The sequence below is a fragment of the Crotalus tigris genome, unplaced genomic scaffold, assembly GCF_016545835.1.
Source record: "Crotalus tigris isolate CLP2741 ecotype Arizona unplaced genomic scaffold, ASM1654583v1 scf7180000023825.297174, whole genome shotgun sequence".
Taxonomy (NCBI): Eukaryota; Metazoa; Chordata; class Lepidosauria; order Squamata; family Viperidae; genus Crotalus; species Crotalus tigris.
In genome coordinates this window covers 113,682-141,540 of record NW_024100210.1, presented here as the reverse complement: position 1 = coordinate 141,540, position 27,859 = coordinate 113,682, and the positions used below count along the sequence as shown (strand labels likewise).

At 42.0% G+C, this 27,859-nt stretch overlaps 1 protein-coding gene and 1 pseudogene across 10 annotated transcripts in view; both read left to right on the top strand.

Moving 5' to 3' along the window:
* The window catches only part of LOC120298244 (zinc finger and SCAN domain-containing protein 2-like), a 105,691-nt gene that overhangs the window by 51,281 nt on the left and 26,551 nt on the right, over nucleotides 1-27,859 (top strand). The window contains exons 1-2 of one of the 10 annotated variants that reach the window (XM_039321759.1): nucleotides 1,240-1,304; nucleotides 15,827-15,916. The exons of 8 other annotated variants lie outside the window; for them this stretch is intronic. The gene's annotated coding sequence lies outside the window, so the exon portion shown is untranslated. Of the gene's footprint in view, nucleotides 1-1,172; nucleotides 1,305-15,826; nucleotides 15,917-27,859 lie in introns of those variants that run through there. One more of the 10 variants, XM_039321758.1, reaches the window with a different exon arrangement.
* LOC120298246 lies at nucleotides 1,173-27,859 on the top strand (annotated as a pseudogene).

The window sequence follows — 27,859 nt, the reverse complement described above, 5'->3', positions numbered from 1 at the left end:
CAGCTTCTTGGGAAGAGCTCAGCTCACAAAGTAACCTGCGTCCATTTGGGCAGAGCCATCCATTCATGTGCGCTCATAGGATCATATGAAAAAGAGTTCCATGGTTTTTACATATCAGGACATAGTAAAGTCATCTGGTCCTTAGCAGTTCTTAATAATAGGTAAATAAACCTCAGACGAAAAACAACAACAACATATTACACCATGTCATCATTTTCATTTAAAAGAAAGTCAAATTTTCTTTAAGGTTTTCTAAGGAATGCCTAAAAGTAAAGAGAGAAACAATATTTGGAGCAATGAACTGATATTTAAAGTCTGCAGATGAATGATCCTGAATTTAGAAGAAACCAAAGAATTGTACATTTGTTCATTTCACTAACACAATTCAGAGGACTGGTAACAATTTTTTTCTAGTGGATCACATTGTAGGTAGGCTGTCTGGGGGGGGACATTTATGCCATAAATTACAGCACGCTACACAGGAAGTTCTTTGTATGCCATCTTTAATTCCGGAATGAAAAGGGAATCAATAAAATATACCTTGCGCTTCTTTTATTACAGATTCCAATCACCCCTTCTTTCTTAGCCCCCATTTTCGGGGCCCTGCTGCATATTTTTCTCTCTGTGACCTAATGGAGACTTCTGTGCAAGCAAATTTACAGAACTACATGGCATTTAGCAGATATAGGTTGTCCTCTTTCAAGAATAAAGCTGGTATGCTGGGTGCTCTTGGATGCAGCCCTGGCCAGCAGGAGGGAAGTTGGCTCCCCTGGAGCATCTGGCCTGATGTTGCTGCTATGTCCTAAAACCTTGGGAGCCACATTAAATAAGTCATAAAGATTTCGGGTATAGAGAGCTTTTAATCACCCCTGAGAGTCACAATTGTATAATTATGTAAAACCGTCAGGAACATTTGGAGCTCAGCACATACCTAACTAATCTAACTAGCATCACATTTCACTAGGCTCTGTTGCAAAGGTTAGTTGCTAGAAGTCAGAAACTACTTGATAGCTTTTAATGGGGGGAGAACCGTGCAAACGCCTTAGGCAGAGAAGAGACAAGCGTGTTTTTCGCCTCCAATCCACGGTCAAACAGGCAACATCTGTGCTTAGCAAGCTGACAATACAGAAGGCGGCATCTGTGTTTGAGTTTAAAGGAGTTAAAACCATCGAGGACTATATTGCTAGAAAGGAGGTGAGGAGAGGGGAGCGCCGAGGAACTTCCTCTTTCTGATCACTAATCGGAGGAAGATGTGGTGTGGGGATGATTTTGTGCTCTTCCCGGATTGAAGCAGCAGCTGGAAGGTGAGTAGAGGGCAGGTCGGAGGAGAAGCGGGGAGCAAGTGGGGCTGTTTGGTTTCCTCCAGGGCGTCCAAGCAGAGAAGCAACTAGGCTGAAGCATCTCAGGTGCTCCTGCTGCCAATCCCTTCCCTCCCCAACTTTTAAGTCCTCTGGTGCTGCAGGCTGTTAAACTGGGGGCTGCGATTTTCTGCTGGTGGGAAAATTTCAAAAGTCTCCTTCAAGTGAAGGTTGATTCTTTGGGAATGGCTTCCCTCCAGACGTTGTGAGTGCTGCGTCACTGGAGGCTTTTAAGAGGAGACCGGACAGCCATTTGTCAGGAATAGTAATAGGGTCTCCTGCCTGAGCAGGGGATTGGACTAGAAGGCCTCCAAGATCTCTTCCAGCTCTAATTTTCTATTATTATATTTGATTAGTGATTAATAAAAATCGTGTTTTCTGGGCCAATTTGTTTGCTTAACAATACTAGTTACATTCTTAGTGTCTACCCCTTTTCTCTAACCATTGATGAAATAAATTCCATGTTTGAAAATATTCTGTATCTTCTTTCTCTTTGATCCTCAACGTAAGTCTGTCCATTTCAGCACAGTCCAATATCTTCTTGATTATTTCTTTGTCTAGTGGTGTTTCTTCATTCTTCCAGAGCTGAGCAAATACAATCCCTGCTGCTGTTAATACATGCAATGTTAAATATACACTTGGCTTATTAAATTTTTCTGATATTATACCTAATAAAAAGAGTTTAGGTTTAAAATCTACATGTTTCCCTAACATCTTTTGTAACCAAATGTGTCTTTTGACCCATTTTTTTTTCTTTAACACAAGGCCACCATATATGGTAATACAGGCCGGGGGTTTGATTACATTTCCAACATTTATTAGACATATTTTAAACATTTTTGCTAATCTAGCAGGTGGCAAATGCCATCTATAGAACATTTTATCAGTTTTCTTTATAAGAAATTGCCACGGTCACTTTATAATTTCTTTCCCAAAGATTTTGCCATTTCTCTAATTTTATATTATGTCCACAGTTTTCTGCCTTCTGTATCATTGTTTCTTTCACTTGTTCATCCTCCATTTTTGAATTTAATAGAAAGTTATATAGTTTCTTAGTTTTATTATCAGAGGTTAACAATATCTGATCAAATATTGTCTGTTTTTTTATAAAAACTATATTTTCGCATCTTTATCATAGCTTGATTGCATTTGCAACTGAGGCCATCATGATAATTCAGTGCCCTGGTCTACAAGCTCTTGTTTAGATTTTAATTTTCCTTTAGTATCCCAAATATCTTTATATGTCCATTTTTTTCATATTTCACTTGTTTTGGGGGAACAAAGGCTTCCATCGTTGAAAGCAGTTCTGGGATTCTTAAGTAGATTTTAACTTTTATCTTTTCTCACACAAGAAGTAGTGTATTTTTTATGTAATGATTTTGAAAGTATCTATGAATCTTATTCTTCTCATATCATAGAAATGCATGCCATCCTAGTTGCGGATCATGTCCTTCTAGATATAACAGTCTAGATCCATTCTTTTAGCCATATTAAGTCTCATGCTTGCTAATATAAGACCCAATCTTGTAATACATATCCATTTTCTTTGGATTCTTGTAGTATTTTCAGTTTAATTCTGGCTTTCCTTCCTTTCCAAATAAATTACAAAATCAAAATATTTAAATCATCCAAGAAATTCTTCTCTATTTTTATAGATGCTGTTTGAACAAGAAGAGCAGTTTTGGTAAACTCTTCATTTTCACTGTAGCTATTCTTCCTAACACTGATAGTTTTTCCATTTTTCTAGATCTAATTTTATTTGATGAAGTAATGTTATGTAGTTATCTTTTATCATTGCACATCTTGCTATTAGGTATATTCCCAAATATTTAACTTTCCTAACTATTTGAAAATCCATTTTTTCTGACAATTGTTCTTTTTGCTTAGATGTAAGGTTTTTAACTATAACTTTTGTTTTTTCTCTATTTATCTTCAGTGCTGCTACTTCTCCAAATAACTCAATCCTTTTCAATAGTTTAGGGCAGACATGTCAAACTCGCGACATCACGTGACGTATCGGGATTGTTTTGCCATTGCTGGTAATGGGGCGGGCACGGCTTCCGGGTGACGCATCCGGCCCGCGGGCTGGCAGTTTGACCCTCCTAGTTTAGCGGTTGTCTCCAATGCTTCTTCTGTGATAAATACTAAGTGATGTGCAAATGCTTGTAATTTATAGCTTTCATCTTTTTATTTCCATTCCTTTAATTTCTGGGTTAACGGATATCCTTGTCCTGTGCCTTTTTTTATGTTAAAATTCCCTCTGTAGTCCCCATTTACAATTACTTTTGCTTTTTCTTTATGATATATTGTCTGAATTAATGTATCTTGAAAGCATTTATAGAACTCTTCAGTAGTCCAGTAGTTTTATTATTATTTTTTGTCTTTTTATAGCTTCCATCAGTTCCATCATTGTTATTTTTTCATTTAGCATGTTTTTAAAGTTTTCTGGAATTTTTGGTAGATTGGCTTTTTCCATATATTGTGTTGTTTTTTGTCCAGATTTTTTTCCTATATTATATAGTTTTTCATAATATTCTTTAACTATTTTTATTGCCTCATTTTGGAGTTACACATCTCCCTTCTCATCTTGCAATTGGTTTATCAACTTTTTCTCTATTCCTTTTTTTCAGTTTATAAGCCAGCCCTCTTCCCAGTTTATTTGCATTTTCTAAAAAAAAAAATATTTTGCCCTTCTGATTTGTTGAGCCAATTCTTCTGACTCTATTAGGTTTAGTTTATGTTTAATTATCTCCATTTGTCTTTTAAGAGTTTTTTTTTTGGATCTTTTCGAAGTTCTAGCTCAGTGGTTCTCAACCTTTTTAATGCCGCGACCCCCAACCGGTCGTAAGTCGAGGACTATTCAACTGGTGCAGCACTGTTTGCAGAATGGGACTTTTGGCAGGCTCAGCAGGGCAGAGACAGCCTGGACAATTCCTATTGGCTTTTGAAAGCCAATAGAATTAGACTCTATTCAAGAGAGTCTATTCTATTGGCTTTCAAAAGCCAATAGAATAAAAGGGAGTAGCACAGCTAAGGAAAAGTGGGAAAAAATGGCAGACTGCGTTGTTTGGCGACCCCCGTGAAATGGTCGTTCGACCCCAAATGGGGTCCCGACCCACAGGTTGAGAACCACTGTTCTAGCTCCAATTTTTTAAACTTTTAGTGTTGTACACTGTGGCTTTTTCTCGTTATTCTTTTCAGCCATATAAGTTGCAGCTAATCCTCTGAAGTATGCTTTGGCTGTATCCCATATGTATAGGAGTGAAGTGTCTTCTTTTTTATTTTCTTTGAAAAAGAATTCCATTTCCTTTACTGCTATTTCTGAAATTCTTTCTCTTTTAATAAGAGTTGAATCCATGTCCATCTTGATTTCTTCTTTATTTCTGTCCAACTCAGCTTTCTCGGATTATGGTCAGCCCAAATATTGGGTTCTATCTCAACCTCATGTATATTAGTTCTTAATTTAGGGGACAACCATATCATATCAATTCTAGGCCATGATTTGTGTCTATTTGAATAAAATGTATTCTTCTTCTTGTGCCATATCCTTTATCGGACGTTGGCGATCATGTTGGTGATCCTGTTTTTATCAGCAGCCGCACAAACAAGTGCTGCTGAGTTTTGTCCAAACCAGTCTCTTACATTTTGAAGCCACGATGTTCTTCTTCTGCCTGGACCTCATTTGCCTTCAATCTTTCCCTGGAGGATTAAATGGAGCATGCCGTATTTTTCTGGGTGTCATATCACAGGTCCGAAATATTCTAATTTTTGTTTTTTAATTGTTTTGATGTTTTCCCTTGGCTTTCCCAGGCGGCTTATCACTTCATTTCTGATTTTGTCAACCCAGCTTATACGTAACAGCCGCCTGTAAATCCACTTTTCAAATGCTTCTAGTCTCTTTAGGTAGCCTTTTGTTAGAGACCAACTCTCTACTACATAGAGCAGGATAGAAAAGATATAGCATCTGACAAGCCTGATTTTCAGTCTTAGGCTTATATTGTGACTGCAGAAGACCTTTTTCATTTTGAAGAATGCTGTTCGAGCTTTCTGTATCCAATCTTTACTTCAGTGATCATGTCCCAGCTTTCATGTAAATTAGAACCGAGATGTGTGATCCTTTCAACTTTTTTTAATGGTATTCCTTCTGAATTTATTGGTGGTAAATTAACGGGTTGTTTGCTAATGACCATGATCTTGGTTTTTGAGGTGTTAAGCTTCAAGCCGTATTTTTCAGATATTTCTCTGACTCTGTTGATGAGGAGCTGAAGGTCTTCATGTTTACTGGCAAGCAGAACTGTATTGTCAGCATATCTTAAGTTGTTGATCTAAACGCCATTTACTTTGATGCCAGCATCGATGTTCTCCAGTGCCTCGTTGAAGATTGACTCAGAGTAGATATTGAACAACAGTGGAGACAGAATACATCCCTGTCTGACCTCTCTTCTTATTTCTGCATCATCTGAGTATTTTTGGGCTAGTCTCACATTTGCTACCTGATGCCAGTACAGATTCTTTATTATTTGGATGTCTTTGTCATCTAGTCCTCTTTGTTTCAGGATTTCTAATAGTTTGCTGTGTCTTATTTTATCAAAAGCTTTTTCAAAATCAATGAAGCATATGTAAACACTGTGATTGACATCTCTACAGCGCTGTACAAGAACCTGAATGCTGAACAGCGCATCTCGTGTACCAAGATTGTTTCTGAAACCAAATTGTGTGTTACCTAGACGCTCTTCAATTTTGTTCTATATTCTTGTGTGAATTATTCTCAGGAATATTTTCCGGACATGACTCATTAAACTTATTGTTCTGTGTTCTTTGCATTTATTTTTGGGGGGATTGTCACAAAGGTTGATTTTAGCCAATCATTTGGTATCTTTCCTGTTTCATATATCTGATTGAAGATCTGCAGTAAAAAATTCTTCCCATTGTCTTCCAGCAATTTTAAAATTTCTGCTGGGATATCATCAGGTCCTTTGGCTTTTCTTGTTTTTTTTCTAATTTTATTGCATGTTCAACCTTTTCCATAGTGATATTTGGTCAGTTGTTATACTTCCCATATCTATATCATCCCTACTGTCCTCAAAAAGTTCTTCAATATATTCCTTCCATCTTTTTAGTTTTTCATCCTCATCTAAGATAATTTTCCCCTTTGTCAACTAAGTTGTTGGTTTTCTTTTTGTAGAGGCCTGCTGCTTCTTTCACTTTTTTGTGTAAATTGAAATTATCATGCATACGTTCTGTCTGTTCTATTTCCTTGCATCTCTTTGCAAACCACTCTTTTTTGCCAGTTGAATTTTTCTTCTAATTGTTTTCTGCAATTCATTGTATTTTTCTTTGTTTTTATTTTTATAAGATCTTTTTTCATTCATGAGATGAAGAATTTCCTCTGTCATCCACTGTTGTTTCCTGTGCTACCCCTCTCTCTGTTTGAATGTGTTACCTCTACTATTGCATTTTTAAATTTATTCCAGTTCGCTTCTACATCATCATTGTTCAGGTTGTTGGTTTCCCTTAAAAGATTTTCTAGTTCTTCCTTAATCTTACCTCCATGTTTAATGATGAAGTCTCTGCTGATTCTTTGTTTAGCAGGGTTCAGGTTTTTCATCCTTTTTAGTTTCACCTGGACTTCAGCAAGTAGTAGATTATGATCGGATGGTACATCTGCACCTGGATATGTCTTTACTGATTTTACTGAGTTTCTAAATCTTTTGTTTATTGTAAAATAGTCAATTTGGTTCCTTACTACATTATTTTGTGTATCTGCTGGTGATCTCCAAGCGTAGAGGTGTCTTTTTGGCAACTTGAAAAAAAATTTCATCACACATTGCCTATGTTCCTTGCAGAAGTCTACAAATCTGTCACCTCTACCATTTCTGGTCCCTAAGCCAATATAGAGATATTGTATTTGGATATTTCTTGGATAGTGTTGTGTGTTTTCCCAGCTTCATATAGGCTTCTCAGATTCCACATACTAATTTGTAGTTTTGGGTTTATCATGCTTCTAGCGGACTGGGAGATTCTTAGCAACCCTGACCCATTTAAGGAGTGCCTGTACTTGGGGCCATTGTTAGGTTTTGCCTCCATTAACATGATTTTCCTGGGAAATATATAGTGTGGTAATCTTCCCTTTGCTTTCTACATAATAAAATGTATACTGAGTCTTTTGGGGGTTCATTTCTCTCCAGACATTCTGTACGCAGATTTCTTCTGCCATTTTAACAAACACCTTAGGTAATCTCTTTCTTCCTCCCCCCCCTATTTTACTACATTTGTAATATAATTTTTCATTCACAATTGCATTAAAGCCTCCTACTAAACAAATATTTTGATATTCCATTTCCAATATTTTCCTATGTAGTTTTTGATAAAATATTTCTTGTTTATTGTTTGGTGCATATATTGCTATTATCAACATCGTTTTTTTTATTTATCATCATTTCCACCATTAAATAATTCTTCCTTCTTCCTTCAAGGCCCCTTCCAACTCTGTTATTCTGTTATTCAGCAGTTAAAGCCGCCATATCTCTAAAATTAGCTCAAAAGCTTTGACTGTAAACTATTTTGGGACAATTTTCAGCTTGAAAGACATAGATTTTCTCCATATATACTTTTGTAGGAGTGTGCATCTGTATCTGTATTTCTCTCTGTATGCATATATCTGGAATTATATAATCTATCCCCAACACTTCCAGATGTATAACCTATCCCCAACACTTCCAGATGTATCCTTGCATTCCTAAGGATTTGTGATTGACCAAAGTCAACAAGAAATTTTACCCAAATCAACAACTGAATTTGATTGAATGGATATTTGAACATAGATGTCGGTAGTATTCCATGTATCAGATGAATCATAAACAATGTAAGAGGTTATTCTATCATTGTGGCATGTTTGCTTTTTCATTGTAATGTATACATTTTTTCTTTTTTCACACCTCTCCCCATTTTATAAAAATTAAAGTTACACTTTTCTTTAAATCTTATAGAAAAGAGGATGGGAAGAAGAGCGCTCTGGACAGCTAAGAATAACAAGCAACATTGAAAAGGAAAACAAACCGGGTTTTTTTCCATTTCCTTCAGAAAGCCACACAATTGTCCTCCTCCTCCTCCAGCAGTTCTTAGAAAAAAAGAGAGAAAATCAAGAAAGATTTCAAACTGGAATAAGTAGATTATTCAGAACTCAAGGATAATTACATGAAAAGTGAAGGGAGATTATTTTTCATTCAGTAAAAGAGGGAAATATCCGGAAGTCAGTGGAGGAAACGGTGAGTAGAAAAATCACGTAGAGCAGAGAGCCATGCAGGCCTTGCCCTGTGAGGAAGAAAACTGATTGAATGAAAGCACCACTAAACATAGGATTGTCCATATTTTTGACTTCCTCAAGAATAGAAGTTGTGGGAAAGCTCCGTGATTATGTCTATTGTTGGAAAATCACAGATTGCAAATCACAACTGATTATGCACAAGAGGAGCCACACAGGAGAAAAGCCATACAAATCATCTGATTATGGCAAAAGTTTTAGTCAGAACAGCTCCCTTGTGGTTCATGGAAGGAGCCACACAAGAGAAAAGCTATAAAAGCACTCTTAGTAAATGCTTTAGTGAGCATGGCAACGTGGTGATACATCAGAGGATTCACAGCAGAGAGAAAACGTATGACTGTACTGATTGTGCGAAAGTTTCATTAGAAATTCCCATGTCATGAGGAACCAGAGGAATCACACAGGAAAGAAATCTTTTGAATGTCCTCATTGTGGAAGAAGTTTCAGTTGCAATTCCAGCCTGGGGATACACCAGAGGACTCACACAGGAGAGAAACCCTTCAAATGTCTTGATTGTGGAAAAAGTTTCAGTAGCAATTCCCACCTGGTGACCCACCAGAGGACTCACACAGGAGAGAAACCCTTTGAATGTCCTGATTGTGGAAAAAGTTTCAGTGAGAATTCTTCTCTGGTGAAACACCAGAGTACTCACACAGGAGAGAAACCCTTTGAATGTCCTGTTTGTGGGAAAAGTTTCAGTCAGAATTCCAGCCTTGTGAACCACCAGAGTACTCACACAGGAGAGAAACACTTTGCATGTCCTGATTGTGGGAGAGGTTTTAGACAGAATTCCAACCTGGTGACACACCAGAGGACTCACACAGGAGAGAAACCCTTTGAATGTCTTGATTGTGGGAGAGGTTTTAGACAGAATTCCAACCTGGTGACACACCAGAGGACTCACACAGGAGAGAAGCCCTTTGAATGTCCTGATTGTGGGAGACGTTTTAGACAGAATTCCAACCTGGTGAAACACCAGAGGATTCACACAGGAGAGAAACCCTTTGAATGTCTTGATTGTGGAAAAAGTTTCAGTCATAATTCTTCTCTGGTGAAACACCAGAGTACTCACACAGGAGAGAAACCCTTTGAATGTCCTATTTGTGGGAAAAGTTTCAGTTGCAATTCCCACCTGGTGACCCACCAGAGGACTCACACAGGAGAGAAACCCTTTGAATGTCCTGATTGTGGAAAAAGTTTCAGTCATAATTCTTCTCTGGTGAAACACCAGAGTACTCACACAGGAGAGAAACCCTTTGAATGTCCTATTTGTGGGAAAAGTTTCAGTCAGAATTCCAGCCTTGTGAACCATCAGAGTACTCACACAGGAGAGAAACACTTTGCATGTCCTGATTGTGGGAGAGGTTTTAGACAGAATTCCAACCTGGTGACACACCAGAGGACTCACACAGGCGAGAAACCCTTTGAATGTCCTATTTGTGGGAAAAGTTTCAGTCAGAATTCCAGCCTTGTGAACCACCAGAGGACTCACACAGGAGAGAAACCCTTTGAATGTCCTCATTGTGGGAGATGTTTTAGACAGAATTCCAACCTGGTGACACACCAGAGGATTCACACAGGAGAGAAACCCTTTGAATGTCCTCATTGTGGGAAAAGTTTCAGTGACAAGTCCATCCTTGTGAAACACCAGAGGACTCACTCAGGAGAGAAACCCTTTGAATGTCCTGATTGTGAGAAAAGTTTCAGTCACAAGTCCAGCCTTGTGACACACCAGAGGATTCACAGAGGAGAAAAACCCTTTGAATGTCCTGAATGTGGGAAATGTTTCAGTCATTATTTCTCTCTGGTGATACACCAGAGGACTCACACAGGAGAGAAACCCTTCGAATGTCCTGATTGTGAGAAAAGTTTCATTGACAAGTCCAGCCTTGTGAAACACCAGAGGACTCACACAGGAGAGAAACCCTTTGAATGTCATGATTGTGGAAGAAGTTTCAGTCGCAATTCCAGCCTGGTGAGACACCAGAGGACTCACACAGGAGAGAAACCCTTTGAATGTCTTGATTGTGGAAAAAGTTTCAGTTACAATTCCAGACTGGTGACCCACCAGAGGACTCACACAGGAGAGAAACCCTTCGAATGTCCTGATTGTAAGAAAAGTTTCATTGACAAGTCCAGCTTTGTGAAACACCAGAGGACTCACACAGGAGAGAAACCCTTTGAATGTCCTGATTGTGGAAGAAGTTTCAGTCGCAATTCCAACCTGGTGATACACCAGAGGACTCACACAGGAGAGAAACCCTTTGAATGTCCTGATTGTGGAAGAAGTTTCAGTCGCAATTCCAGCCTGGTGAGACACCAGAGGACTCACACAGCAGAGAAACCCTTTGAATGTCTTGATTGTGGAAAAAGTTTCAGTTACAATTCCAGACTGGTGACCCACCAGAGGACTCACACAGGAGAGAAACCCTTCGAATGTCCTGATTGTAAGAAAAGTTTCATTGACAAGTCCAGCTTTGTGAAACACCAGAGGACTCACACAGGAGAGAAACCCTTTGAATGTCCTGATTGTGGAAGAAGTTTCAGTCGCAATTCCAACCTGGTGATACACCAGAGGACTCACACAGGAGAGAAACCCTTTGAATGTCTTGATTGTGGGAAAAGTTTCAGTCAAAATTCCAACCTTGTGAAACATTAGAGGATTCAAACAGGAGAGAAACCCTTTGAATGTCGTGCTTGTGGGAGACGTTTTAGTCAGAATCCCCACCTGGTAACACACCAGAGGATTCACACAGGGAATAAATCTTTCAAATGTCTACTCTTTTATGAGAATTCACTCATAAATCATCCATTATTGCACACGAGGAAATCCATATGAGGCAAAAGTTAAAGAATTTAGAAAAGGCTTGAAATTCATTTGTGACCCCTGAAAGTCTGGATTATGCAAGGGTTGGTCTGTAAGGTCAGGTCTGCAAGTATATTGTAGTTCTATTGTTTGCATGTAGTCATGAACGGGCATATTTGAATCAGGGATTGGCATTAGAGTTGCTGGGTTTAGAGTTGAGCATTGTTGCAGTGTAACTTGTGGATTTTCTAATAAAAGAGCCTGTATCTTATGCATTCATTGATTACTGATCCATAAATGTCCTTTATTGTCAATGATTGTCTGCAAGGCATAACTAGTATAAACAGTCACTGGAGCTGAAAAGGTTAACTTGCTTGCCTCCTGCAGTAATAGCATAACTGCTGCCAGAATTTTTAAACATTGTGGCCAGCCCTTCGAAGAAATGTCGAGGAGCTTTGATAGATAAGCGACAGGGCGATTCCAACTTTCCTGTTTTTCGGTGAGGACCCCTAAAGCTACATTTTGTCTTACATCCACATAAAGTGAAAATGGCTTGGACATATCAGGTAGTCCTAGGGTGGGAGCTGTGGTGAGAGCCTGTTGTAGATCTTTCATAGCCTGGGTTTGTTCCTGTTGCCATAAAAGAGGTTCTTTTTCTGGTCCCATTAAAACTTGGTACAATGGTTTAGCTGTGAGAGCGAAGTTAGGAATCCAAATTCTACAGAAGCCTGTAATTCCCAAAAAGGCTCTAACTTCCTGTTTTGTTTGGGGGATGGGAATCTGTAACACAGCTTGCTTTCTCTGGGGGCACAAAGTTCTTTGTCCTTGTGAAAGTTCATAGCCTAAATACATTACAGTCTCTTGAACTAATTGTGCTTTCTTTTTGGATGCTCTATAACCACAGTCTTGTAACAATTGGAGCAGTCTGGATGTGTTTTCAAAGCAATCCTCCCTGCTTTGGCCAGTTACTAAGACATCATCGACATATTGAAGGCAACAATCCTATTGTCTAACTAACTTCAAATAAGCAAGATCTTGGGCTAGGGCTTGACTAAAGCAAATTGGCGAATTCTTAAAGCCTTGTGGTAGCCTGGTCCAGGTGTATTGAGTTTTAACCTGTGTTTTTGGATTATCCCATTCAAATGCAAAGATTGGTGGCAACTCTCAGCTAAAGGTATTGTGAAAAATGCATCTTTTAAGTCTGCAACTGAAAACCATTTAGCAGATGCAGGTATTGTGCTCAGAAGAATATATGGATTAGGAACAGTTGCGTGTAGGCTTAGGGCCAAATTATTCACGGGGCGTAAATCCTGTGCTGGTCTCCACTGTTTGTCAGGCTTACAAACAGGTAGAATTGCAGTATTCCAGGGTGAATTTTTCTAATGATTTTTGCTACCAAGTATTTTTGGGTTAATTCTTGAATGGCAATTGCAGCCTCTGGAGTACAATATCGTTGAGGTACCCTAACAGGATATGCTTGTGGCTTTAGCTTTACCATAACGGGTGTGGCATATTTTGCAAATCCAGGGGGATTATCCTCTGCCCACAGGAGTGGGACATTAAATTGTTGCCAATTAGAATTTCCCATTTCCTTTCCAGTTTCTGTTACGATCATTAAACGCCATATTTCTTCCACTGGGTGGCACACTTGCGTTAATTGTTTTCCATGGTCAAAAGATATCATAGCCTGCAATTTGGTCAGTAAATCTCTGCCTAATAATGGGACGGGGCATTCTGGAGCGTAAATAAACTGATGTTTAATGACTCCTTGTCCCACTTGGCATGTTAGGGGTTCCAGGAGTGGTCTGATTTGAGTTTCTCCAGATACTCCCTGAATTTGAATAGTCTGCTTTGATTTCTTGCCAATGGATTTATTTAGGACAGTTCTGGTGGCTCCCATGTCAACTAGCATTGGGATAACCTGTCCTCCCACCCGTATTTTAACAATGGGCTCTGGGGGTGGGGCTATAGAACCCTGTCCTCGTCAGTCTTCCCATTCCATGTCAGCTAAGCCAATCATGTTTTCTTCTCTTTCCTCTGTCTGATTGGGATAAGCTGGATGCCCTCTTCCTTTGAAGCTTTTCTGGTAGCCTCTCTGGAAAGTCCCTCTAAATCCTCTTCCTCTTCCATACTGGCGAGATTGTCCTCTGGGTTGGCCATTCCTCTGGGGGCATTCCCTTTTCCAGTGTCCTTCTTGCTTACAGATGGCACACTGATTGGGTCCTAGGTATGTTCCTCTCAATGCCACAGCTAACATTTCAACTTTCTTTTTCTCCTTCTGATCTGATTTGTGTTCCTCCTCCTTGTCACGGAACACCTTTCTTGTTATTTCCATAATCTCTGCTATATTTTTCCCTAAGGCCCCTTCTGTCCGTTGTAACTTCCTTCTTATATCTGGGGCACTCTGGGTAATAAATCTTTCAATTAGGAACGGGCGGTTTTGAGCCATCTCCATATCAAGAGCTGTATTCACTTTGTAAGCTTCTATTAATCGGCTGAGGAAAGCAGTTGGAGATTCATTTCTCTCCTGCCAAACATTGGTTATGGCAGAATAATTAACTGGACGAATTGCAGCTTCCCTCAAAGCCTCTAAACACATCTAATAAGCTTTTAGCAAAGTCTGATGTTGAACATTATTGGAATTCCAGTCTGGTCTCAGTTTGAGAATGAATCAATTATTTCTTGAGGTTTTTCTGAAAATGACCCAAATTGCAGTCTCCAATTAAGGAGGTCAGTGGTTGTAAAGGGAACATATTGAAGCATTGAAATATTAGTGTTATCTGGTCCAGGAACCAACACCTCTCTTAGAGGGGCTATATTTTCTTCTGTTTTTACTTCTGTTTTACTTCTAGTTTGTCTAGAAACGGTTGTTTTGTTTTCATCGTTATCCAAGTGAATGGATCCAGCTGTTTCTATTTTTCTTTCCTCACCGGCTTCTGGCTGAAATTGGGCTTCATCTCTTTCAGGCAGAAGGGGTGGTGTTTGCTGGTTTATTCTCCCTTCATCTCTTCTAGGAACATAGGGAGGGGGTCTGAGCATTTCCTCTCTATCTTCCTGCCTGAAAATCTTAGCTTTTGTTTGAGGCTTGGCTTTTTGGCTTGCCAAATATATCTTAGCACATTCTATCTGACACTTTGCTACCCATCGAGGTCTTTCTGCAATGTTGATCTGCCATTGGTTAATATAGGGATATTGGTCCCAATAAACATTTCCAGTCACAATTTGATGAACTCATGCAACGAGTTTGGGATTTGCCGATCCCATCATAGGCCACCCTACGCCAAAGGTGGTCCATTCAGATTCACAGAATCTTTTTAACATGGCTGGATTTGGTTTTGGGTCTCCATAATCCCTAGAAAAATCCTTTTTGAAATTCTTTAACATGCACTGGAGTGGCGTCTGGTCAACGCCCTCCTTTGACTGTTTTCCACCCATCTCTCTAATACAATACCATCAACCTGGAGCCCCGGACATTCCAACGGTCACTCAGCAGGAACTGCGATGGTTTAACCTCTCACACAATCCTGCCTATTGAAGGCTTAAGGACAACGCCTTTGCCTTCTAGGGGGTGATCGGTCCCCTCTTCCGATCCAAAAGGGATCAGGTTTCCCCTTTTTACAATACTTGCCTGCAGGCGTTTTCCAGACTCCTTTGTTGATTTAAGACCTGTCTGTCACCCTCACGGATCCTTGATTAGAGCGCTTTGCTGATGGATAAATTCTCTTTCGTCAAGTTCTCCCCGTAGTCAAAGGCCATGGCGCCGGCGTTGGAACAATCGTCGTTAAGAGAGGGTCTTAGCGGACCGGGAGATTCTTAGCAACCCTGACCCATTTAAGGCGTTCCCGTACTTGGGGCCATTGTTAGGTTATGCCTCCATTAACATGATTTTCCTGAGAAATATATAGTGTGGCACTCTTCCCTTTGCTTTCTACACAATAAAATGTATACTGAGTCTTTTGGGGGTTCATTTCTCTCCAGACATTCTGTACACAGATTTCTTCTGCCATTTTAACAAACAGCTTAGGTAATCTCTTTCTTCCTTTCCCCCCCTATTTTACTACATTTGTAATATAATTTTTCATTCACGATTGCGTTAAAGCCTCCTACTAAACAAATATGTTGATATTCCGTTCTCCAGCAGGATGGCTGTAGAGTCCAATGGATGGGTTCTATGACAGCCTTCCTGCCCGGCAGACTGGGTAAAAACTTTGGCCACACCCCTCCTTTGGGCGTGACCCCAGTTTTGACTCAGTCTCAAAGCCCGGTAGCAGTGCGAGAATCAGCTCTTAGAAAAAGAAAAAATTTCACCTAAAGAAAGACAAAATCTCCCTCTTCCAGATTCTAAATTGGCAGCAGAGGATCGCTGGCAGCTGACTCGGGGCTCGGAGCCATTACCGGATCCCCATTCACCGGAGGATCGTCGGAGTGGTGAGAGTATCCTCAGGGCGCCTAGCCAGGGGGGCTCGGGTCGGCCACCGGATCGCTCGTCGATTCCCGGCATGCCAAACAGCTGATCGGTGGGGATTCATAGTCCGACCCGCCAACAGAGCCGCGGCGCCACTCGGCGCTAAACAGCTGAGCGGTGCGGAAATTACAGCCCGATCGGACAACAGAGCCGCGGCGCCGCTCGGCGTTAAACAGCTGAGCGGCGCAGGAATTACAGCCTGACCGGCCGACAGAGCCGCGGCGCCGTTCGCCCCTTCAGCGGAGAGGCGCAGCCCCTTAAAGCCCGAAAGGGCAGCTTAACCGGCGCTTTCCTTTTTGCTGGGAGGATAGTAAGGACTACAGAGCGGCAGTTAGGATCCGCCATTTTTTTGAGCCTCGTGGCTTTCCTTCGGTTACTATTGGGAGGCGTGGCTTCCTCCCATTCGCCATTTTAAGCGAGTGGATTAAACCGCCGTTCCTTTGTGGGTGGGTCTACCATCCGAAGTTGCTTCCCTTGCTTATAAAGAAAAAATTTTTCGTGCAATGGCCTGACGGAGGTTACCTACAATCCATTGTAGCAAGACGAGGGAAGAGGGGGGAAAAAAAGACGAACTGCCATCATTTCTGATCGTAGTCTGTTGTCACAGCCACAGATTGGGGAAAAATATTTGTGATTCTATTAGTTTCTGGACCTAAGTGAGGAGGCAAGGAGGAATAATTTCTACCTAACTGTTCCTATTGTGACCTTTAGTCACTGCCTTGCAGGATCTTCCTGTCCAAAGGATCCTGTCTGTCCGGCCATTGTTTGTCTGTGCAGAAGAGGACTTTCAGTCCCAATTATCTGCAACTGATCTGCGTACCTTAATTCCCCACTCCAGGTATTGCCTACTTGGGGTACCTGGCACAATGGCAGACAATGTCTCGTATTCAGCCATGCAGGTCCCTCAATTGTCCCCTCCACAACAACAAAAACGCAGATCCTCTGAGCAGGAGGTGGGGGGGAAGAAGAAGGCTAAAACAAAGCATCTTACTCAAAAGGGACAATCTAAAACAGCTGAGCGAGAGGCCTTGAGGAGACATTTGGCTCTAGAACGACAATTTACCAGGGCACAGAGATCCAGTTCAAATGGGACAAGTATGGTTTCCCCTCTCCCATTGGTGGCACCCACGGCAGAACCCACTGCCCAGGAAGTTCTCAAAACTTGGTCTCCTCCTGGGGAAACTGAACAGTTGGATTCCTCCAATCCCTCCTCACCAGCATCTTCACCTGACCATACTCCCACTGCTGCCACGTCCAGTGACAGAGCACAGGAGGACATATGGTCGGCACAATTTCAGGCATTCATGCAGGATGCCTTTTCCCAGTTCATGGCTTCTAGGGGACAAGTGGCCCTTCACACATCCCATAAGGGACGAATTAGGCCGCCCCCTACTAACATTTCTGAGACTTCCTCTCAGATAGGAGAGGGTGATTCATTAGACCTTGACATGTCAGATATGCCCTTTTCGGAGGACAAGGGCACCGCACCTGAGCAGGTGACGAGCTCTGGCCTCTTTGATCCAGTGCTCCTCAAATCACTTCTGATAAAGGCAGTCTCTACGGTCAACCTGACATCAGTACAGGAAGAGAAGCCTTCTACAAGCAAGGAGGCCAATCCTCTATTTGCCAAAAAAGTCCCACAGGACAAGTACATCCCCTGTCCGGAGGTCTTCCTGACCACGGTAGAGGAACAATGGTCTTCCCTTGCAAGCCCACCGGCACCCAATAGCATGGAAAGAAAGCTGTTCAATGTCTCTCCCTCCTTCTCGGATATGTTAGAGGTCCTTACGGTAGATAGCCCCTTGATCTCATTATTTTCTACCTCCGCGATTCCAGGAGACATGGCGGAAGCCTTGAAACCTGAGGAAAAGAAATTTGAACACTCCCTCCGTCGTTCCCACATGGCTGCAGCCTGGGCGGCCAAAGCAGCAACTTCATCATCTTTCTTCGCGAGGGCCTGTATCATGTGGCTGAGGGAACTACAAAACACGGTGCCTCCAGATCAGGTCAGGGTACACCAAACCTTGGCCAAGATCCTCGCGGCCTCTCAATTTATGGCTGACGCTTCGCTGTACGCAACAAAGTACGTGGCAAGATCCATCGCGGCCACAGTGGCCTCGCGTAGACTGCTGTGGCTCAAAAATTGGAAGACGGACCTGAGGTCCAAGTGGCGGCTTTCGACGTCCAAATACAGTGGAGCATTATTATTTGGATCCATACTGGACCCACATGTCAGTGAGGGTAGAGATAAGAGAAAAATTCTAGTACACCCATCAAAGAAGTTAGATAGGAGAGGCAATCAGGAGTTTCGGAGACAGGGCTTCCGCCCAGGAAGCCCCTGGGACTGGAGACAGCCCTTTCGGTCAGGGCAATCCTGGGACTGGCCCAGAGGCTCACGATCCTTCTACCCGAGGCAGGATCGGCCCCAGGATCGCCAAAACACGGGAGCCAGAGGCCAGTTCCAGTCCAGACGTCCCTACAGGGGATCGGGAGGTAGATCCTTTAAGCGCACCAAGTGACGCCAGACAGGACACTCCCATAGGAGGTTGGTTAGGGAATTTCATCGAAGTCTGGGAGCAGACCACTACCGACGCCTGGGTCTTGGAGACGATCAGACATGGCCTGACCTTAGATTTTTGTTCCCCCCCACCAAACAGGTTCATCAGATGTCCCATCTCCAGAAAGGTACACAAGGCAAGGTTGGTAACTTCGGCCATAGCTCACCTCCTGTCAATTCAGGCCATAGAGATGGTACCAAAGGGAGAGGAAGGAAGAGGATTTTATTCCATTCTCTTCGTGATCCCAAAGACATCCGGAGGGTGGAGAGCAATATTGGACCTGAAGGGCCTGAATTATTATGTAAATTACAGGAGGTTCAAAATGCAGTCCTTGAAATCCATCCTAGCCAGCGTCAGGAAGAGCGACCTCCTGTCCTCAATAGATCTCACGGAGGCGTACTTGCATATCCCCATTCATCCCAGTTACCGGAAATTCCTCAGATTTACCTACGCGGACCGGCATTACCAATACAAGGCCCTACCCTTCGGGCTATCCTCAGCCCCAAGGGTATTTACCAAGATCCTAGCTGTAATAGCGGCCCATCTCAGGCTGATGCCGGTACGCGTACAGTTTTATCTGGACGACATCTTGATTCAGTCCAGCTCGCAGGAGCAGGCAAGGGTAGACCTCCAGTCCACAATCTGAACCCTACAAGGGCATGGATTCTCGGTCAATATAGACAAGAGCCACTTCACTCCCTCAAGGAGACTGCAGCACCTAGGCGCAGTGATAGACTCGTCGCAGTGCAAGGTATACCTTTCCCAGGAGCGGCAGACCAGCATCTCCAAGCTAGTTCACCAAATTCAGAGGGTCAGGAGAGTGCCCTTGATACAGCTCTCGAAACTCCTGGGAAAGATGATATCTTGCATGGGCATTGTCCCATGGGCAAGGCTCCACTCGAGGGAGTTGCAGTGGTTCCTCCTACCCTACCAGAGGAGGAATCTCAGTACCTCCAACAGGAAGGTCTCGGTACCAGTACAGGTGATGAGATCACTGAAATGGTGGATATCTCCCATGATACTCAAGGGAAGTATATTCAGGGAGCCGAACAGAGTCACGCTCACGACAGACGCGAGCCTATTCGGATGGGGAGCCCACCCGGATAGCACAGGGCCAGTGGGACCAGAAGGATCTTTCACACAGCATCAATTGGCTAGAGCTTCGGGCCATTCACCTGGCTCTACGTCATTTCTCCCACTTGGTAACAAGAAGACACGTTCTCGTATTAACAGACAATGTAGCAGCCAAGGCACATGTAAACGAGGGGGGAACGCGATCAGCGGAATTAATGAGGGAGGCATTAGCTCTGGCTCGGTGGGCAGAAGCCAACGTGAGTTCCATCAGAGCGGAACACATCTCAGGGGAGACGAATCTCCAGGCGGACTTCCTGAGCAGAGCCAAAGTGGACCAGTCGGAATGGCGACTGGGTACGGCTCTGTTCAAGGAGAGAAGCAACCTAGAACTAAGGAGAAACTTCCTGACAGTTAGAACAATTAATCAGTGGAACAGCTTGCCTCCAGAAGCAGTAAATGCTCCAACACTGGAAGTTTTTAAGAAGAGACTGGACAGCCATTTGTCCGAAATGGTGTAGGGTTTCCTGCCCGAGCAGGGGGTTGGACTAGATGACCTCCAAGGTCCCTTCCAACTTTACTACTACTACTATTATTATTATTATTATTATTATTATTATTATTATTATTATTATCTGCCAGAGGTTCGGACGGACGCATCTGGACCTATTTGCTACTCCAAAGAACACACAACTCCCCAGGTTCGTCTCCAGATTCCCGTCTCCGGGGTCGGAGGGAAAAGACGCTCTCAGGTGTCGGTGGCCGGCGCAACTCCTGTACGCCTTTCCACCGCTGCCCTTAATACCGGCAACCATACGCAAGTTGATCCGGGAAGGCGCAGAGGTAATCTTCATTGCCCCACATTGGCCACGGCGCCCGTGGTTTGCCGACTTCGTGGACCTTTCGATATCACCCCCATGGAGGATTCCCCCGGACAGAGTAAGTCTCAGCCAGGGCAAGTTTTTGCACCCAGATCCCCAATGGCTACAACTAGCCGTTTGGCATTTGAGCGGCAGAGTTTAGCCAAACAATCCTACTCGGCAGGGGTGATATCGATCATACAAGCATCACGACGATCTTCCACAAACAGGATTTATGATACTACATGGAAAGGTTTTTGCAGGTGGTGCGCCCCTCTTCGCCTAGATCCAGCCGCAGTATCCATCCCCAACATCCTAGATTATCTCTTGGAGGGTCTTAACAAGGGCCTATCAGTCAACACTATTCACAGACAGGTATCGGCCCTCTCAACTGTACTTTCCTGTGACAACCTCCCTAGCGCAGCATCCAGCGATTAGCGCCTTTTTAAAAGGGGCGGCCAACACAAAACCTCCTGTCATACACAGGTACCCGTCTTGGAACTTACCTAAAGTTCTTCTAGCCTTGACATCAGCACCCTTTGAACCTCTTGAATCATGTTCTCTTCATCACCTGTCACTGAAGGTAGCCTTTCTTGTGGCAATTACTTCAGCAAGGAGAATTTCAGAACTAGCGGCACTGTCAGTGAGGAAGGATCTTTGTACCTTCTCCAAGGACAAGGTTGTTCTTAGACCAGATCCGGCTTTCATTCCGAAGGTAAACAGCATCTTCCACAGATCTCAGGAACTGACTCTTCCTGATTTCTGCCCAAAACCCAAACATAGGCTTGAGCATAGATGGCACAAGCTGGACGTGCGTAGAGCGCTGTGTTTCTACGTGAAACGCACTTCGTCCTTCCGCAAGACGGAAGCATTATTTGTCTCCTTTCAACCATCAACTATGGGAAAGAAGGTGTCATCTTCTACCATAGGTAGGTGGATCAGAGCCTGTATAGCCCAAGCCTACGTCGCGCAGGAACTTCCAGTACCCACACATGTGACTGCCCATTCAACACGGAGCGCAGCTACATCTGCGGCATGGTTGACACAAGCGTCGGTGGAAGAAATTTGCAAAGCCGCAACGTGGTCTTCGCCTTCTGTCTTCATTCGGCATTACCGTTTAGACTCCTTTGCCACAGCAGATGCTGCCTTTGGTAGAAGAGTACTACAGCAAGTCGTATCTGCTCAGGATTCAGTGGCCTAGACATTCCCTCCCAGGGGGACATGAGGGTTTTGGTATGTCCCATCCATTGGACTCTACAGCCATCCTGCTGGAGAAGGGGCGTTGTCTTACCTGAATGCCTTTTCTCAGCAGGATGATGTAGAGTCCAAGCCCACCCAGGTATTAGGTCTAGGCAGGTATAAGATAAAGAGCTACAGTATTAATTCCAACAAAGTTTCTCGCCTAAGTCAAAACTGGGGTCATGCCCAAAGGAGGGGTGTGGCCAAAGTTTTTACCCAGTCTGCCGGGCAGGAAGGCTGTCATAGAACCCATCCATTGGACTCTACATCATCCTGCTGAGAAAAGGCGTTCAGGTAAGACAACGCCCCATTTCCGGTTCCGGTTCTCGGCGTTCCTAGTCACACGGGGAGACTCGTCTTGTCGGCTAGCTTTCCCTCTACTGGTCTACCCTTATACGGGTGGAAAGTTGCCCTCGAGGGTGCGAGTTCCGTTGAGGAGGCTTCAGCTCAGCTGCGGAGGAGCGGCGGCTCCTTCAGCTGTTTAGGCGATCTCTGAGGGCCGATGGAGAAGATCGGCCAGTAAAATGGCCGATCACCCTTCTGCTTCAAACCGCAAGTCAAAGAACATCTAAGCTGTAAGAACCCCCGTGGTGAATCCGGGTGAGACTTTTCCTTGTTACTTTCTCTACTTTACTTTGTTTTTGGAATCTGTAAGAGTCTTGTTGGAATTATTTCCCTGGCTTGAGAAGACAGCTTTTACGTGTTTGGGAAAGAAGGCGTTTTTTTTTTAAAGATTATATCTTATTTTCATACTTTTTGGGATACAGAAAATTCTCTTTCCTTTTTTTTAAGAATTGTACTATCATCTGGTGTTGGAAGATTATTTCTTCTTTCATACTATACTTTTAAAGACTGGAAAAGACTTTTTCTTAACCTACTGAGAACATCTAGTGGTGAAAATTTAACATTGTAATTTCTAGTTATTGTTTGGAAAGTTTTGACCTTCAAATTATTTTTGAAAAAAGATAAGCTGTGCAGCTGTTGGGAACTGTGGGGGTGGGCACTGACTAACCTTTATCAAATACAATCCCCACAAAAAAAAAGAAAAAAGAGATTTTTTTCTACTTACTATTAAAATGGAGGAATCACATTCACAACTAAACTATAATCTTATACTGGAAAAGATACATGAGGCCACTGTAGAAATTTGTGCCATATTGAAAGAACCTATTACAGAACTAAAATCCAGAAATCTCACATCAAACATTCAAACGGATGCTCAGACTACGTCTGCCTATTTGAGAAATCAAAACATACTAGAAGAGGAATTAACAGAGATAAAAGAGGAACTCATCATACCTTACAAATCTCTCATTTGTAACCTTGAGGAACAGAAGAAGCAGAGACTCAGATCTGAAGCTATAAAGCAACGATACTTTAAGGAGAAGAGAAACAGACACTTGACACAGAGGATGGGACTCTTATTCTTTCAAAGCTCACTGCAAGCAATAAAAATAGATCTATTGGCTGAAAGGAAAGCGTCTTTATGGAAACCTACCTGGCATAGGAAAAAAAGCCAGAATTAGATTGAAAAGAGAAATTTAAAATGGTGTAGTGGAATAAAAGGCAACGCTGGATTTATGGACTGTTTTAAGGATCAAGGCTGATAGATATTTTAAACAAATTAAGAATGTACTGGATTTGTGTATTCATGTAATGAATAATAGATTTAATTTGATGAAAATCATTATGTATTAGAATTGAAAAAATGATGACTATTTAGATTAGATGGTTTCAATAATCAGTGGAGTGTTTTAAATTAGTTAGATGACCTTTTTGTATGACAACAAAGATGTGATAAGGTATGATAAGTAATTGGAGAAAATTTGAATTCTGTTTAATGAACTTGAATGAATTAAGGTTTAATATTATTTTGTTATTTTAAAGAGATGGATTGATTGTGGGATTATGCATGTATAGGGTTGATTAATACTTTATTGCTATTAGGATATTTACTGTGTTGTGGAAGAAGAAACAAATGAGATTGGTGATAAAATGAGGGATGTGAGAGATTAAGAATTAGAATTGATAATTCATTGTTTTAAAGCTAAACTATGGTAATTGTAAACTGACAAAGTAATAAAACATGTCTAGCAATTATAGAAATTTAAAATAGAAGTGGAATATTTAAATGTATTATGTTGTTCGAGGGAAATAGAGAGGGGATAGCGAAATGTATTGTGCTGAGTTGTTTATATATGTCTTTACTTTTGAATGTTTGACCACCCAAACACCATGGTGGGTCTTGAGTACTTTTTCTTAAGAAATTTAAAAAACAAATAAAATGTGTTTAAAAAAATATTTTGATATTCCATTTCCAATATTTTCCTATGTAGTTTTTGATAAAATATTTCTTGTTTATTGTTTGGTACATATATTGCTATTATCAACATCATTTTTTTTATTTATCATCATTTCCACCATTAAATAATTCTACTTCTTCTTTCAAGGTCCCTTCCAACTCTGTTATTCTGTTATTCAGCAGTTAAAGCCGCCACATCTCTAAAATTAGCTCAAAAGCTTTAACTGAAAACTATTTTGGGACAATTTTCCAGCTTGAAAGACATAGATTTTTTCCATATATACTTTTGTAGGAGTGTGCATCTATACCTGTATTTCTCTCTCTATGCATATATCTGGAATTATATAATCTATCCCCAACACTTCCAGATGTATCTTTGCATTACTAAGATTTAAATCAACAACTGAATTTGATTGAATGGATATTTGAACATAGATGTCGGTAGTATTCCATGTATCAGATAAATCATAAACAATGTAAGAGGTTATTCTATCATTGTGACATGTTTGCTTTTTTATTGTAATGTATACTTTTTTCTTTTGTCACACCTCTCACCATTTTATAAAAATTAAAGATACACTTTTCTTTAAATCTTATAGAAAAGAGGATGGGAAGAAGATCACTTTGGACAGCTAAGAATAACAAGCAACATTGAAAAGGAAAACAAACCGAGTTTTTTTCCATTTCCTTCAGAAAGCCACACAATTGTCCTCTTTCTCCTCCAGCAGTTCTTAGAAAAAAAGAGAGAAAATCAAGAAAGATTTCAAACTGGAATAAGTAGATTATTCAGAACTCAAAAATACATTACATGAAAAGTGAAGGGAGATTATTTTTCATTCAGTAAAAGAGGGAAATATCCGGAAGTCAGTGGAGGAAACGGTGAGTAGAAAAATCACGTAGAGCAGAGAGCCATGCAGGCCTTGCCCTGTGAGGAAGAAAACGGATTGAATGAAAGCACCACTAAACATAGGATTGTCCATATTTTTGACTTCCTCAAGAATAGCAGCTGTGGAAAAGCTCTGTGCTTATGCCTATTGTTGGAAAAGCACAGATTGCAAATCACAACTGATTATGCACAAGAGGAGCCACACAGGAGAAAAGCCATACAAATCATCTGATTATGGCAAAAGCTTTAGTCAGAACAGCTCCCTTGTGGTTCATGGAAGGACCCACACAAGAGAAAAGCCGTAAAAGCATTCCTAGTGCAGTAAATGCTTTAGTGAGCATGGCAACGTGGTGATACATCAGAGGATTCACAGCAGAGAGAAAATGTGTGACTGTACTGATTGTGCGAAAGTTTCATTAGAAATTCCCATGTCATGAGGAACCATAGGTCATACACAGAAGAGAAACCCTTTGAATGTCCTCATTGTGGGAAAAGTTTCAATAGAAATTCCCATCTGGTGAGTCACCAGAGGACTCACACAGGAGAGAAACCCTATGAATGTCCTGATTGTGGGAAAAGTTTCAGTGAGAATTCCTGCCTTGTGAGACACCAGAGGACTCACACAGGAGAGAAACCCTTTGAATGTCCTGATTGTGGAAAAAGTTTCAGTCAGAATTACAGCCTTGTGAAACACCAGAGGACTCACACAGGAGAGAAACCATATGAATGTCCTGATTGTAGGAAAAATTTCAGTTGCAGTTCCCACCTGGTGACCCACCAGAGGACTCATACAGGAGAGAAACCCTTTGAATGTATTTATTGTGGGAAAAATTTCAGTCGCAATTCCAGCCTGGTGATCCACCAGAGGACTCACACAGGAGAAAAACCCTTTGAATGTCTTGATTGTGGAAAAAGTTTCAGTCACAATTCCAGCCTGGTGACCCACCGGAGGACTCACACAGGAGAGAAACCCTTTGAATGTCCTGATTGTGGGAAACGTTTCAGTGAGAATTCCAGCCTTGTGGTACACCAGAGGACTCATACAGGAGAGAAACCCTATGAATGTCCTGTTTGTGGGAAAAGTTTCAGTCAGAATTGCAGCCTTGTGAACCACCAGAGTACTCACACAGGAGAGAAACCCTTTGAATGTCCTGATTGTAGGAAAAGTTTCAATCAGAATTCCAGCCTTGTGAAACACCAGAGGACTCACACGGGAGAGAAACCCTTTGAATGTCCTGATTGCGGGAGAGGTTTTAGTCAGAATTCCAACCTGGTGACACACCAGAGGATTCACAAAGGAGAGAAACCGTTTGAATGTCCTGATTGTGGGAAAAGTTTTAGTCAGAATTCCAGCCTTGTAATACACCAGAGGACTCATACAGGAGAGAAACCCTTTGAATGTCCTGATTGTGGAAAAAGTTTCAGTTGCTATTCCCACCTGGTGACACACCGGAGGACTCACACAGGAAAGAAACCGTTTGAATGTCTTGACCTTGGGAAAAATTTCAGTCATGTCCAGTCTTGTGGTACACCAGAGGACTCACACAGGAGAGAAACCCTTTGAATGTCCTGATTGTGGGAAAAGTTTCAGTCAAAATTCCAGCCTTGTGAAACATTAGAGGACTCACACAGGAGAGAAACCCTTTGAATGTCATGCTTGTGGGAGACGTTTTAGTCAGAATTTCCACCTGGTGACACACCAGAGGATTCACACAGGGAATAAATATTTCAAATGTCTACTCTTTGCATGTAACTTCATTCGTAAATCATCCCTTATTGCACACAAGGAAATCCATATGAGGCAAAAGTTGAAGAATTTAGAAAAGGCTTGAAATTCATTTGTGATCTCCCATTGAAACTGTATGTGAGAAATTGACTATTTGAATTGTGGTCTGAATCTTTTTACTCAAACATGTCTCAGGATTAGAATTGTAGGTGGAGAGAAAAGGAAAATGGAAAAGGGCTAACTGCCAATTTCTGGTTAGCAGCAGCAGCTACTGGATATTTCCTTTTGTAGAAGTTGTGGATTTCCTTCAAAAGGCTTCTGGGTGGTAGTTTTGTATATTGATTATGTAATTCCCACATGTGGAGTTCTTCTATCTTGGTTTCCTCCAGATTTTGAGCCCCAGAACTCCTCAGCTAGCATAGAAAAGGTCCTATCATGGGCCTTGCAATTATGGTTGCATGTTGCAACGGCCATTAAGTGAGACTTCTTTCCTAAACTACCCTGATCTCTCTGATGCAGCCATTAATTGAATGTGTTAGTCATTAAGTGGAACACTGGCTACCTCAGGGTTGGGCAGGCCCAGGTTATCCTGTTGTAGGCATCTCTAGCCCTCCCCCACGTTGTGCTCTGTTTTCCAACCCTTGTGCCGCCCAGTTCTTTTCCACCCCAGGGTCTCCACTGGCTTTTTCTCCCTCCCACTGGGTCCCTGCACGCCTCACACCCTCCTCTTTCTTTCTAAGATTTCTGATCCTCACGTTGGGGAAGGAGGGAAGGTCGTGCATCCCTGGCCCTTGGGACTGTGTCCTGGAAGCAGCCGTTATTTTCAGTAGGCCCTGGCTTCGTCCCTGGGCCATGCGGTGGACTTGTGGAAGTGGCTGCTGTTTGGCCATACTGTCATGCAGAAGAGAGACAAACCTCTCTGTTTTGCTACCTAACATGAGGAAAAAAATGTACAGTTGAAAAGATTTCATTGTTGATAAGGGAAAAAATGGGTATTTTTAGTGTTGCTATGGACATTAGGTCAAGGGAAGTCGCTCAGAGTTGAGATGGGCAGTGATTAAGTTTATAATGAATGAATTTAATAATAAAAAGATAATGTGAAGCTCATTACCCAACTCTTGCTCAGTGATACAGTGGGTTTCTAACATACAATTGTTAACTTGTAATCTGTCTATTGTGCAATCTGCATCTCTAAGTCAGGGCTTTTCAACCTTTTCACCCATTGTACCACTTTTCGGATAAGGCAATATCAGAGTACCACCAA